This window comes from Hylobates moloch, unplaced genomic scaffold (genome assembly GCF_009828535.3).
Source record: "Hylobates moloch isolate HMO894 unplaced genomic scaffold, HMol_V3 SCAFFOLD_19, whole genome shotgun sequence".
NCBI lineage: Eukaryota > Metazoa > Chordata > Mammalia > Primates > Hylobatidae > Hylobates > Hylobates moloch.
In genome coordinates, this window is record NW_026652294.1 from 49,172,789 (window position 1) to 49,188,110 (window position 15,322).

Here is a 15,322-nt window from a genome sequence, read left to right on the forward strand (position 1 = left end):
TAGTCTTGTGGAGGACTGTACCCATAACTTGTGAAGTCTGGCCTGATTCAAGGTAGTCAGTATCAGAAATCATGGTAGGGAATGCCCTACAATGAACCAGGAGATACAGTCAACAACAATAAGAGGTTGTAGGTAATATACTCGGATGACATGAGATATACAGCTAGAGACTTTCAGGGAAGAAAGAAGGAGAATAATCTGAAAGCTGCAAATAGGGAGTAATGAGGACACCTACTTTAACTCCAGGTCTAGTGGTCTGAGAGTTATGTTGACAGCAATGCAGAAAAGGAGAAGAGTTAGAATCACAGGAACACATCCTTGAGAAGGTGAGGAGGGGTAGGTTCTAATGGACGACTGAAGGAAATGATCTTCAACAGAGAAAAAGACACTTATTTCATAATAAGATTGGTAAAGATGCAGGTGGTGGGAAGATTATTTCTATTTTCTTAATGAAACAGAAAGCAAGGTCATCAGCTGAGAGAGAAGATGGAATGGAAATACTGAAAATGTGAATGCAAGGGAAAGATACAATCATCAAAGCAATGGGAACATGAAAGAACTAGAGTTAACAAGACAGCTGGGCAGCACTAAACCATGAACTTAAATTCATTAAGTACTAGCCAAGAATTGAAAGTCAACATAGCTGTTTGCTCGAGCCATATTCACCTACAAGTATACAGGTATAAAACAGATGGAGTTGGTTTTCATCAAGGTTTGGCCAAGCAAGAACAACTCAGGGAGAGAAGTCAAGAGGGTTGAAAGCAGAGCAAGTGTAATGACAGGCTTTGGGAACTCAGCTAGTTGGAAAAGGAAATGACGATATGAGGGTACGATGGAACAGAAAAGGTGGCAAATGAGAAAGTCCCAGTAAGGTCAAAGAATTAAGATTACTGGGTACTAGAAGTAAGCCAGAAAAACAGGAGGTGGTAGGTGGAGAGTAAAATGTCAGAAACTAACAAAGAAATCAGACTCTCTGGGAGTGACTCCTAGGCATCTATAGTTTTTCAAAGCTCCCCAGTTAATGCAGATACCCTGAGGGTTTAAAAGCAACTGCATAGGATATGCCACAGAGTTGAATGGCTAAGATAAATCAATGGAGGAGAGGAAGCCAGGAAGCAAGAGTATTGCCAAGTTAAGTATTCTTTACCCAAAATGCTTTGGGCCAGAAGTGTCTCAGATTTCAAATTTTTTTCAGATTTTGGAATATATGTACCATTGAGTATCCCAAATCTGAAAACCCGAAATCTTCCAATGAACATTTCCTTTGAGTTGTCATGTCAGCACTCAAAAAGTTTCTAATTTTAGAGCATTTCAGATTTCAGATTTTCAGATTACAGATAACCTATATGAAAAGCATCTGTATGGATCCTGAAATCACCAATAACTACATGACTGGAGAAGTGGGAGAGAGCCCAGAAGAAGTCTAGATGCAGCAATAAGAAACAAACAGAACATCTCTGTTCCCAATAGGAGGAGCCACCACTAAAGAACTCTTCAGGGGAAGGAGTGCCCTCAGGAGGAGAGCTAAGTTTCAGTTACAGTAAGGAAATCGAGGTATTATCTAGAGAAGAGGTTAAAAAGAAACGGTGTTTTACAGATGACTGACAATAAACTCCAGAAGGCACAGAGGAAAGGTTTCAGAGTCATACAGTGGTGAAAACTGGGGTCAGACAAGAGAGATGAAGGAAAGAGAAGGTTCAAGCCAAACTAGTGGAGGAGAATAAGGCCAGGAAATCTCAGAAAGCAAGCTGCCATTCACTCATTCATTCATTTATTTATTTGAGACAGGGTCTCACTCTGTTGCCCATGCTGGAGTTGCAGTGGTGCCAACACGACTCACTGCAGCCTAGACCCTCCCAGGCTCAAGCTATCCTCCTGCCTCAGCCTCCCATGTAGCTGGGACCACAGGCATATGCCACCACACCCAGCTAATTTTTAAAATTTTTTGTGGATACAAAGTCTCACTTTGTTGCCCAGACTGGTCCAAACTCCTGGCCTCAAGCAATCCTCCCGCCTCAGCCTCCCAATACTAGGATTACTAAAGGCATGAGCCACCATGCCCTGCCTCGCCATTTTTAAAAGTACAGAAAAGCAAGAGAAGAGAAAGCTCTGTAAATTTAAAAAACGCTTTCCTAAACCCAGCCACATTCTAAAATATTTTTAAAATTTATTTCAAATAAAAATGAGTCACAGAAAAGTATCAAGGTTAATCTCATACAAAGTTGCTAGTATAAGAAATGAGAGAATAGGAGTAGAATATCCCTACAGACAATGAAGGCATGCCAGAAAAACATGCCCATATAACAGACCAAAACTGTTAACATGCTATTGCAAAATAAGATAAAAGATCTTTACTTTAAAGAATAAGACCAAAAAAAGAGAAAAAAACTGGGGTCAGAAAGGCAGAAACACAGAACTATAAAGACAGGAATTACTGGCAGCATTGGGTTTCTCATGATATAAAAGGGATAAAGTATACCGTGAGATTAAACCTGAAAATCTCAGGGCATATAAGGATGGTAAAACTGCATGTATAGAAGACACTTATAAAGAAAGGAGAATCAGACTTTTCATCTGCACAAAAGGTTTGAAGACAGTGGTATAACATGTATATGCTGCATGAAAAAAAAGGATTATGATCCATGAATACTATGTCTGGTCAAGATACCTTTCACTAATCAAGATAAAATACATCTTCATTCAAGTAAGGATTAGGAAATTATGCCATATACATTCTGGGGAAATTATTCCAAAATTTTATCAAATGCTTTGCTGGCATCTATTGAAATCAACATGGGGCTCTTTTTTCCAGTCTCCACCACTCCCAGAGTTGCAGCCAGCAGCACAGATATGGCCAAATTCATGAACAATATCGCAGAAGACCAGTCCTGAAAATGGCACAGAAATGGCTTCAAGACATTCAGATTCTAAGGAATGCATAATTCTGCCAACAAGCACAACAAAAAAGTCCTCAAAAAGATTCAGGCCAACATTTCCAAGGCAATGAGCACCTATACAGAGGCCAAGAAGGTGCTCCTCAAGCCCAAAGCAATCAAATTGGTACTCTTAAAAGGTACCAGCCCTAAACTGGATATCACCCACACCATCCATCCCAGTCTCTTTCCCAGCTGTCCATACTGTCAACATACTAAGCTTCAGCAACCAATGGCCAGTAACGAGGTCAAGGCCAAGGCACAGGACCCACAGAGTACTCTCTAAAGACCCCAGAATAAAGACTTTTGTCTATCAACTTTTAAGACCAAAGAACTGTATAAAACTTGGACTGCTATCCACATGGGCAGGCATCTCCTTATGCCATTTTGTATAAATACAATACGAAGCCCCTAACTCTCCCCCCAAAAAGAGAAATAATCATGCAGTTTTTATCTCAGAATGTGTTAATATTATACAATATTTTAATATTTTAATGCCCTTGCCTTCCTGGAATAAACTCTACTTGATCATAATGTATTACCTTTTAAATACGTGGTAGATTTATTTTGCTAATACTTTATTTCAAATGTTTGCTTCTCTAGTCATAAGAGTGAACTAATGTTTATAATAGCAAAAAAAGGAAACAATCTTAACGTCCATCAGTTGGGAAATAACATAATAAATTATGGTGCAGTGTACTATAAAATATTATTCAGCTTTTTAAAATTAATTAGAGTTCCATTTACTGAATTGAAGTGATAGCCATGATATATTGTTAAATGAATAATGCATGTTACTAAGAAATAAATAATATGATCCCTATTTAATTAGAAAAACAAGAAGCCTGTATATTTATGTGTATATGCTTACATATTTTTGAGCAAAGAGAAACACACTGAAAAAATACTCCTCATCAAAGTGTTGGTTAATGTTGGCTACTCCAAGGAATATAACTAGAGAAGGGAGAAACCCGAGGGGAGAGGAAAATATTAACTTTTTCTTTACTGACTCCTAGAGTTTGTTTATTTTAGTGGTTGCAAGCAGATGTATTACTTTTGTAATTAAAAAATAGGTAGAATGTTAGGGGATGGGGAGAATATTATTTTTCTAATTAAAAAAAAACAGGTAGAATGTTAGGGGATAGGAGAGAAATACCCCAGCTGCCCATTGTAAGTAATGACAATTAACATGTTGACAACCAATAAATGCCCACCTTTAACATATCCAAAGACAAAAACAGAATTAAATTATCTAAAGCAAGGAGAAGACTCATTATATGAAGTTATTTTAAAATTCAAAACAATCCAATCTGGAACCAAATTTGCATAAAAGTAGTCTTTCCTAAGTGCATTAAGTGAAATGTCTTCAGGATGAACTATATTTTATAACTAGCACAAACTTATCAGTTTATAAAGATCAGGAAAACTAAAGATGAAACTAAGAGAAAATGAGTCAAGTTCATTTAAAGAAAAAGATTCAATAATTATACTAAAGATACACAGATAAGCAGAAATTGACAAAGTGCTACAGAAATAACTGAAGCTTAGGGAAAAACAGGATTGTTATATGTAAAAAATGTTTATTTAGAAACAGAACGCTTGTTCCTTGGGGCTGCAAAGAAATAGCACTCGAACATAAATTTAATTCTCTCAGCAAGGCCATTTTTACTTTCTGCAGAAAGGGTACACTCGCCAACAGTTTTGCCACGAGAGTACATGGAACAAAGGAGACAGGGTCATTTATAATCTGACTCATCCACCTTACTGCTGTGTCTGGTTTCCATCGGCTGGAACGGGACCTCACATTCTGTATTTGTCCCGATTGGCTAGCAACTTAGAACTTTTTAAAAGAGGCAAAGGCAGAGGAGAACAAAGGAAGGAGGAAGTAACTTGTGGAATGCTGAGAAAGGTAAAAATACTTCCAAATAACGAAGAGGAACAAGCTATGACCTAATGCTTGCTTGGACCAGTATAAGCATGCCATGGCAAATATTTAGGCTAAATTGTGAGAGCTAAGAATATAAAGTACATTGATTTTTTTATTACAGCTAGTAGATATTTAAGAATGTTAGCACAGATCTTTGAATAAATTTTGCTTCTAAGAGAAGTTACTATTTATTCCTAATTAGATGGGGAGGAAAGTTTCTTTGAAGAGGAACCTCTACTTTATTTTTTACAAGATTCTAAATAGTTAGCTGATTATACTACAGAAAAAGGGGCAAAATTTTCCAATATATTATTTTACACTGTAAATAGATAAGTCCCTTTTTTATTAAGTAGGTAGATATCAAAAAAAAAAAAAAAAAAAAAAACAGACAAACCCTCCAAGCAGTCCACCTTGACTGACTGTCACACACAATATTTTAAAAAAGAAAGATTACAAAAAGCTGTCAACCTGAGGCACTGGCTGGGGGTAGGGGTGTAAGGAGCAAAGTTCAAGTTACCATTCACAAAAAAAGATATTTGTAGAAGTTAAAACTGTTTACATAATCAAACTGAAAAAAAGTTGTCAAGGGGCTCATCTCAAGAAACACTATGGTTTGAGATTTTATAGAAAGGATTAAAATTAATTTTTGTCAAGTTCGTAGTGTTCAAAAGAAACAATCCAAAAAAATGCATAATAGGAGTAGGCCCAGCAGTATCTGAGTTTTTTGGTTTACAGTTATTCAAAAACTCTTTCTCTCAGCTTTTAACAAATACTTCACAAAAGAAAATTTAAGGATACAAAAAAAATAAGTCAGTATCCAAACTACCATGGGTTTCTAAAAATGCCTTGCAAGGCTGAAAAGGAAATCAAGACAAGATAACAAAGAAAAGCTGGAGTGACAATGCCAGTAAAAAATTGGGAGGAGCTGGCATATATCAAAAAAGAAAAATTTAGGATACTTTCCACAGGCTAATAAAAATTACCATTTATTAAGTACTAGACATTGTCCTAAGGATTTTCACCAAGATTTTTTTCATTTCATCATCATAAAAACCCTGCGAGATAGATTTTTGGCCCCTCATACAATTAGTGACAGAGCAGTAATTCAAACCCATTTTCATGATTCAAAACTCATAAAGTCATATTCTTTCCAATATATATTGGTCTCATCATTGGAATTTCTGAACTTCTTACAACTAAGCAACAGTACTGTCATCCTATAATATAGGAATGTCTGAATAACAGCTTTCAAAGTCTCTCTGTCTCTATATAAAAAAAATAAAATTTTAGAAAAAGCCCGAAAATGGAAAAGCTGATTCTCTGATCCTGAAGCAGAATATGGGTGCATGTGGTTGGATGGTTATTTACGTGCTTTAATAAGTCTTCATTCCATAGGCCCACTAAAGCTATTTACATTCATTCACACTAATTCACAATCCCAGGATGCCCTAGAGGATTCCATGGAATTCGAACAGAAATAGAATTACAGAGTACAACAAATACGTATCAAGTTTCTATAACCTATAACCTAACTAGCTGTGCCTTACCAAATCTCAGCAACCAGAACTAGAAATTGTGGGATTCTTCCACCCAATGAAAGATTAGGAATAAAGGGCTAAGAAGTGACTACCTTCATTTAGGCAGACAGAATTTCCTGAGATCTGAGATTTGAAGCAGATTCTCCAAGCATAAAATGACTAAATCACAATCTCTATATACGCTCTCATTTCCAAGTTCAATAACTATAATCTACTTATAAGGCTGGATTAGCCAGGGGATTTCCATGGCAGTAAAAAACTGGGGCCACATTTCTTAATGTTGTCAATCTTTATAATCAGCTACGTCATCATATGATAATGCTAGCATGGTATTATAGACAAGGAAATAAGAATGGCTACCTGGTCCAAAGATCATCCATTTGGAATAACAAAAGTTTTCCACTATTATTGCTTACGTACTTTTCTTTATGAATTTTATGTCTGTAACACTGGCTGATACCTATGAAAAGGAATATATCAATCACTGCCTTTTCATAATACTTTGCCACATAAAGAAAACAGCAAAATCTATCAACATTGGCTTACTGAACTTTAGGGAAGTGGCAAATATTAATAGTATGCTACATATTTTTTTGAACTATATTTTTCCCAGGAGTAGAAAAAACATGTAAGACACAGGATTCTGAATTACAATTTTAGCTTTTAAGGAAGAATATGAAATTTCCATCCTCAAGTGAAAGACAATAGTAGTAAAATTAACAACTTATACATAGTAGTCAATAAATATTTAAATGAATGAATATGTTAATATACTCCATAAAAATATCCCAGTTTTTCCAACATAACTAATCCAACTCAATTCTTAAACTTTACACACAAGGTATCTGCCTAACTAATATACAAAATCAAGGTTTTTAAAAATATAACAATGATCTTTTATTGCAAAAAATGTATATGAGAAACTGAGATGTGAGCAAAGAAAAACATTCTACTACAGGCTGTTCTCCAAACTCCCCTCCACCTGGGATACTTCTTTTAAAGAAAAAAAAAGGAATAGAATCTTGAAACACACTTTGTGAGAGTCTTATTCAGTGTTAGATATAATAAGGGTGTCATCAGATAGGTAAAACAGGGGCCTGTGAGATAAATCACGACAAAAGCAAAGTGGCCAATCTTCTCAGTAAATAAAAGGAATTATGCCCTGCGAGGCCCTTCAAAAAAGTAGCTGGTATATCTCCAACTCATGACATTCAATGAACACTTAATGGGCACAGGCTATGTAATAGACCAAGGACTGACAAACTTATTCTCTAAAGAGCTAGCTAGTAAATATTTAGGCTTTGAAGGCCATATGGTCTCAATAGCAACTAGTAGTCAACTCTGCTGCTGCACCCAAAACCCAATATGTAAATAAGTGAATATGGCTAAGTTCCAATAAAATTTCTTTATGGACAATGAAATTTGAATCTCCTTTAATTTTCATATGTCATGAAGTATTATTCCTCCTTTGATATCTTTTCAACTGCTTAAAATTGTAAAAACCATTCTTAGTTTGCAGGTCATACAAAAACAGACAATGGGCTGGATTTGGTCTATGGGCTATAGTTTGGCAACTCTTGCATTGTACAAAGAAAATCATTTGGCTAAAGTTCACACAGAAAATCTCATCTTCCTCTTGCCACCAGCAAACATAAAAAAGAACAAAATCTGGTTTATCTTTAGGGTTAGTTTTAGTTACAGTCCAGGACTCCCTCTGAGTAATATTTTAGATGGTGTGTATATTTCTGTAAACCTACCTCCTGGTGCCTAAAATTTCCTCTAATTCCACAAGAGATGAGGTTTCAAAGGCATAACTGAGATAACTGTCAACAATCCTTACTCAGTAAGTAGATAACGAGCACCTACTATGTACTAACTATACTGATGCTGAAAAGATGAAAAGTCACAGTGCCTGCTTAAAAGCTCACACATTAGTGATGAGCCAGTCATATTAAATATTTAAAATATGTTACGGCCGGGTACGGTGGCTCACGCCTGTAATCCCAGCACTCTGGGAGGCCGAGACGGGCCGATCATTTGAGGTCAGAAGTTCGAGACCAGGCTGGCCAACATGGCAAAACCCCATCTCTAATAAAAATATAACAAAATTAGCTGGGCATGGTGGCACATGCCTGTAATCCCAGCTACTCAGGAGGCTGAGGCAGGAGAATCACTTGAACCCGGGAGACAGAAGTTGCAGTGAGTCAAGATGGCGCCATTACACTCTAGCCTAGGCAACAGAGTGAGACGGCATCTAAAAAAAAGAAAAATGTGGTGGCAACTACTATATACACCAAGTGTAAGGGGAGAATAGAGAACATCGTGCCCAAGCCCACCTGGGGGAGTAAGTAAAACCTTCTTCACTCAGAAGACACTGGACTAAGGCATGATGGCTGTGAAGCAGTTTGCCCAGAGAACAAAGGAGAGGGCAGGAGTAGTCTGTGAAAAAAAGAACTTCATAAAGAAAGGCACGAAAAGGTAAGAGAATACTACATAGTGAAGGAACCACACAAAGTTTACTATCGCTAAAGCACTTGGAAGACAGAAGTGGCAGGCAATGAGTCTAAAGAGGAGGCAGGGACCAGATCATCAAGGACCTTAAATGGTTTGCTAAGGAGTTTCCACTTTATCCATTCAGTGATGAGGAGCCAGTGAAAGATTCTGAAGAAAAAAGTGATATGATCAAATGACTACCTAGAAAGATCACTCTGGAAGCAACGCAATGGAAGAAAGGTAGCCAAAGTTGACAAAAACACTAAAGGTGTTTCCTCAGCAATTGGATTTTTAAAAAAACACACCAACAAGATCATTTCTATAATGCAACTACTCAGTTTAAATGAGTGACATGAGACTCTCTTAAGTTCTGATAAACAAAGAAAGGAGTTTAAGATGCACTACAAACCATGTAGTGAATAAAGGCAGAAATTGATATTATGGGGAAGAAAAGTCATAATAGAACACCAACACAATTATTTTGCCTCTTAAACTTAGTAATGTTTACCTTCAACTATTCAAGGGCAAACAGAGACTGAACATAACAAGATACTTCATGTGTGGCCCACAACAAAAAAAAACTTACATGACACATCCACAAACACAGCTTTCATGTGATTTATAAAGATTTTTAAAAATAAACTGACCTAATAAATTTGTTTCCAGAAAAAATTATGGTATTATAGTTACTTTGACCCTTCTAGAAAAGAAAGGCCCCAGAAAGTTTTTTCACTAATTGCGTAACCTGCTTTAGCCTTCTGAAATACAGACCCAAAGTTCTTGTTCTCCATCTAATATTACCTTGAATCTTAAATACGCAAAGTAAAATGTCCTCTGAAACAGCGGTCCCCAACCTTTTTGGCAACAGGGACCAGTTTTTCCAGACAATTTTTCCAGGGGGTTGGGGGGCAGAGATGGTTTGGGGATGAAACTGTTCCACCTCAGATCATCAGGCATTAGATTCTCAAGAGGGGTGGACAACCTGGATCCCTCTCATAAGCAGTTCACAATAGGGTTCAAGCTCCTATGAGAATCTAATGTAGCTGCTGATCTAACAGGAGGAGGTGCTCAGGCAGTAATGCTGGCTGGCCAGCCACTCACCTCCTGCTGTGCACCCTGGTTCCAAACAGGCCATGATGGCCCACAGGTTAGAGACCCCTGCTCTAAAAGAAAGAAAACTGGCTGGGCACAGTTGGCTCACACCTGTAATCCCAGCACTTTGGGAGGCCAAGGCAGGTGGATCACTTGAGTCCAGTAGTTTGAGATGAGTCTGGACAACCGAGTGAAACACTGTCTCTACAAAAAGTACAAAAATTAGCTGGATATGGTGGCACGTGCATATAGTCTCAGCTACTCAGCAGGCTGAGGTGAGAGGATCGCCTGAGCCCAGGAGACATAGGCTGCAATAGGCTAAGATCACACCACTGCACTCTACCCTGGGAGACATGGTGAGATCCTGTCTTGAAAAGAGAAAAGAAAGGGAAAGCGAAGGGCAGAAGGAGACTGCTGAGTGGGAAAACACAGCTCTAATCTTTAAGCTCTTCTTTAACCTAATTCTCTCCGTGGCCTTTTCAACAAACTCATCAGGGATATACACTCTGCATCACCATACACACATCTCCTCAATTCATTTTTTTTCATCTTAAACAGTCTTCATCTAATGCAAGTTACTACAAAAGATGCTATTCAAAGAAACCAAGCGGTATTCTCATGGTATTACAATGAAGTCTAAACTATTTATTTGTATAGTATATTTACAGAGTGCCTTTCCCTCAAAATAATCACAGCATTTGATGACTACAGGCACATTAAGCAAATATAACAATGCTGAGTCTCAAGTCATTCAGAAAGAAAAAAAAAAGTCCAAATAATTGAACTAGCTTCCAAACTATTTTATAATATTTAGTGCCTTGAACAGACTAGTACTAGAAGAGTAAATAGCCCTCTGCAACAGCTTGTTCTAGCTCCTTGAATTAAAATCTGCATATTGTACCGTCAGCAAAAATATCCCAGCTAACATTGGTGATTCTGGGTAAGTTCAATCCAACAATATTCAACTAGTGTGCCCAATCAGAGTGTCTCAGATCTCATTTTAATTCTACTGTAAAAGGAAGAATATGACAAGGAGAGGATTTTCATGCATTTCTTTTATGCACACTTGTTCTACTATATATTCAATCAGTACCAACCACCCTAATAGTCCCCTTTGAAACGACTGGATTAGTATACTCCTTCCTTGGGTCTCTTTCCCTCTCCATTCAAAATAATTCATACAGAGTCATTTAAGAAATACTCAAAGAGCAAAGGCAGTTATGGGGGAAAGAAGAAAAAACAGAACTAGCATGGGACAGTCAAGCATCCATAATGGAAGAGGGAAATAATCTATTAATGTTTAACAATGTTAGTAAAATCCTAATTTGCAAACCAAATTAAGTTTTACAAGTGAAGTATGCTAAAATGAACTACCAACCAGTAACCAATACAAATACAAAGCACAGTCTGAGTGTATGACAATTTATTAAATATATTAAATTACATAAGCATATATCCTGAATAAGTTTTAGCCATAAGCAGTAGATTATATTGAATTCCCATATCAACAAATGTATATAAAAAGGGAAGTGTTTGGTTACATGAGATATGCAATTCGCAGCACAATAAGGAAAGGTTTCTGTTGAAAAAGAATGGCAGAAGCAATTTGGCTAACAGAAGAAAATAACTCTTATAATTGTGAAAGATAATGTTCCATTTCTTAAACTGGGTAAAAGGTATGTAAGTGTTGCCTGCATTGTGAAGTCTTTATATTTTACACATTTTTATAAATACTTTGTCATATGTGGTCAATATCTTATAAAACAATGTTTAAGTGTGAGAAAAATCTGAACAAACATTTGTTGACATTAGAGGTAAAATGTACATAGGCATCTAATCCATTTGTGCTAATTATGGTACTTTTTAATATAAATGAAAAAGAGATCATAAAAATACGAGTAGGAAGAAAAATATTGTAATTTATCCTTAATTTCCCTACAGAAAATAAGCAGTAAAGGTTTATTGGTGCTCTTAAAAAGGCTGTGTGTGTGTGTGTGTGTGTGTATGTGTATTTATATACACACTACCTACACACACACACACACACTATATTAAACTACTTGAAATTAACTTTTTACCTCTGAAGTTCCCTTTAAACCAACCACCATCACAAATATTTCCTTCACCATATAAAAAGTACTAATACTCCCCTACGCATAATCCCAGAAATAAGTTAAAAAACAAATTCCTAAAGAGAAATGTTCACACTGCAAATAACTATCTTTTGAATATATGCAGACTTAACATCTATGTGAGTCCAGGTTTATTCACATCTATAGTACTTGCTTTATGATGGGCACATGCATTTTAATTATGCCTTGTCAATACTACCTTGAGTGAGAGGGCAATATAGCATATTGATGAGGAGCACAGGTTCTGGAGCTAGCATTCCTAAATGGAAACTTAGCTCTTCTACTTCTCAGCTATATAGTATTGGGCAAGTTATTTAACCTCTCTGTGTTTCAGATTCTCATCTGTAAAACAGAAATAACAGTACATACGCCTCACAGCATGTTGGAACTGATTAAAACAATGTACAACAGGACTGGCAAAGAATAGGTGCTACATAAATGTGAGCTGTTACTACCAGCACAGCTGGCCCTTGAACAACATGGGCTTAAACTGTGCTGGTCTACTCCTATGCAGATTTTTTTCAAGCAATACAGTATTCATGGGATGCAAAAGCGAGTATACTGAGGGCCGACTTTTCCCTATACGTGGTTCCATACACCAACTGCGGGATTTGAGCATGCAAGGATTTTGGTATATGTGGGGGTCCTGGAACCAATCCCCTGCATACAATAAGGGAAGAATGTAGTAGTAATTGTACTGCACCCTCTTCCTGAACATACCAAAAACATTCTTAAGCAATCTGAATTCCTGACTAACATCAAATGCTACCTATATTTAAAATAGACATCAAATCTGAGGCCTGATTAACAGTAAGTTTAAAGCCCTTCAACTCTGAAGAAAATAGGTGATTCACAGATCTATATAACTACTCTATCAAGAACAATCTGAGAGGACTGGTTCCCCGAGCGCAACTATCAATTTCTTCCCTTACACAAGGGGGCAGTGACAACAAGAAAAGAATCGGGCTCTGTAACACCTCTTCCTACAGACAGTAGGGGGTGACAGTACATATGGCTTACAGTCAGAACAAAACAGGAAGACCCAACAGAATTCTCTTTATTCTCCTCTGGCCCTTTCCTCTGTTCTTCAGCCCCAACAGCGTCTCAAGGTAAGGGACATATCTACAGAAAAGACTAAAACCCAAAATCAATCACCAAGGAAAATCTATTTTTGTCTTTGAAGCAAATGATCCCTCAATGGCTGAATTTGGATCTAAGGGAAAGCCAATCAGTATGAATTTTCAGATTATCTGGCAAATTACTATAATGAGAACAGCATTCACACATGTAATATAATTTCTTCACAAGAATTATAAAACATTAAAATCTCATCAATAATTAAGTACATTCTAATGAATACATTTCCATATTTCTGCTTTTGTTATATAGTATATTCACACTCATTGTATGTATACGTATAAGTTACATTAAACAGATCATGGAGTTGTCTTTTGTTACTTGTGAAATTCCAGCTATGTTCTGACAATCCTCTCAAAACAGATGTTCTTAAATAGAAGTCACAATGTTTTGCAGCATGTGGGTAATTTCTTATGTATGTATAATATATATGCACATATATCTATATAGAGACATAAATAAATATCTAGATACAGAGGGGAGCAGGAGAGAGGGAGAAAGAGAATGTTTACCGTTTTATTTCGTGATCACATCCCTAAGAGCATCCACCTGGGAAATGCTGCAAGAAGCACTCCACTGACAGTATCCATGTTGTTGCTTTTTATGCCAATTTACTGTATTTTTTTTTAATGATTTCACCATCCCAATACCAAGAACATACAAGAATATTTTAGTACTGCCGTTCTCTATAATTAACCATTGTGATAGATACTGGCTCCAACCCCTCAAAATGCCTGAAAATCTATTCCTTTTGTTCACCATACTGTTTTGTTTTCCTCATTACAGATATTTTCACCTGTGTAAAAATCAGGAAAAGGGCACATACGAAAAATACTTCCCTTTGCCTAATAATCTTGAACTCATAATTATGGTCAAGACGTTTGGGGTTTTGTTTGTGTCTTTTCCTGGAGAGGAGCAGGGAAGAGAGTGAAAGACACCCAAAACACCAAATCTTCTTCCTAATGTTAATTATCATTGTTTATGTTTTGTGAAGGCCATTCTAAACATTCCACACCTGGAATTGAAGACTGGATACAATTGTACCAGTGCTCTATACGCTGATGGCAAAACCTGGAATTATTTTAGCCCTATTTTTTCTTTCCCATCTCACAGCCAGATACAATTTGCTTTTTTTCTTTCACGTGGTTACTTTCTCTACCTCAAAAAAAATAGCTTATCATAGGTCCTCCCGATTTCCTATGGCAAAATATCTAGCAATGAGCCTTATTAATCTTTTATTATGCTACACCTCCTTTCCCAGAGGAATTATTAATATCGCTAATAACACTTCGACCATGAATCTCAACGCCACACAGGCCAGCCCATCCTGTGCCTTACCTGGCACATTTCACAACTACTTTTATGCTGCATTCTGGGGGCACATTTTGCAACTCGTTCTGCACCACATTCCCTGCCACGTTTAGCAATCCGCCTCGCATCTTATCCTTGGTCCCCGTCATCCAAAGACGCTCTAGGTACCAAATTCCATGACATCTTCAGTGACAGCCAAGTGGCGACCCCACACGCCTCTGAAGCCCGCCTTGGTGTCATATTCGGAGCCAGCCTTCCCCACGCCTTGGACACCGAGGCACTTCGCTGCCCATTTCGCCGTCTCCCCGCTCGCCCCCGCCCCTCTCCCCGGAGCCGAGGCTGTGAAGGCGAACGACCCTGTCACTGAAGCGACCTTTCCTCTCCCTGCTCCCCGGGCCCCTTACCTGCCGCTCTGAGGGGCTCTGTGCACCTCCGGGTCAAGCCCCAGTCCCTGGGGTCTCCTGTGTGGACCGCGCCGCCCGCCGGCGCCGCCCGCGATTCCCGGAGCACCTCGCAGTCCTCCGACGCCCCGCGGCGGGTCTGCACCCTGGAACGGCGCGGCGGGGCCTCGCAGCCGGCGAGCGCAGCCCGCGGCGGTGCTCCTGTCAGCGGCGGCTCGGAGGCCAGCTCTCGCCCCTCGGCTCGGCTCGGCTCGGCGGCGGCGGGCGCCTCGCTCCGCCTAGCGCGCGGCACAGCCGGGAGGTGAGCGCGAGGGGGATGGGAATGGGGGCGGGGCCGCCCGAATGAGGCGCGGAGGGC

General features: G+C 38.4%; 1 protein-coding gene across 6 annotated transcripts in view; it reads right to left on the reverse strand.

Moving 5' to 3' along the window:
* Nucleotides 1-15,103, reverse strand: part of TANC2 (tetratricopeptide repeat, ankyrin repeat and coiled-coil containing 2) — a 486,082-nt gene extending 470,979 nt beyond the window's left edge. For all 6 annotated transcript variants that reach the window (XM_058432006.1, XM_058432005.1, XM_032138883.2 and 3 more), the window contains exon 1: nucleotides 14,968-15,103. The gene's annotated coding sequence lies outside the window, so the exon portion shown is untranslated. The remainder of the gene's footprint in view (nucleotides 1-14,967) is intronic.
* Nucleotides 15,104-15,322: the final 219 nt, after the last annotated feature.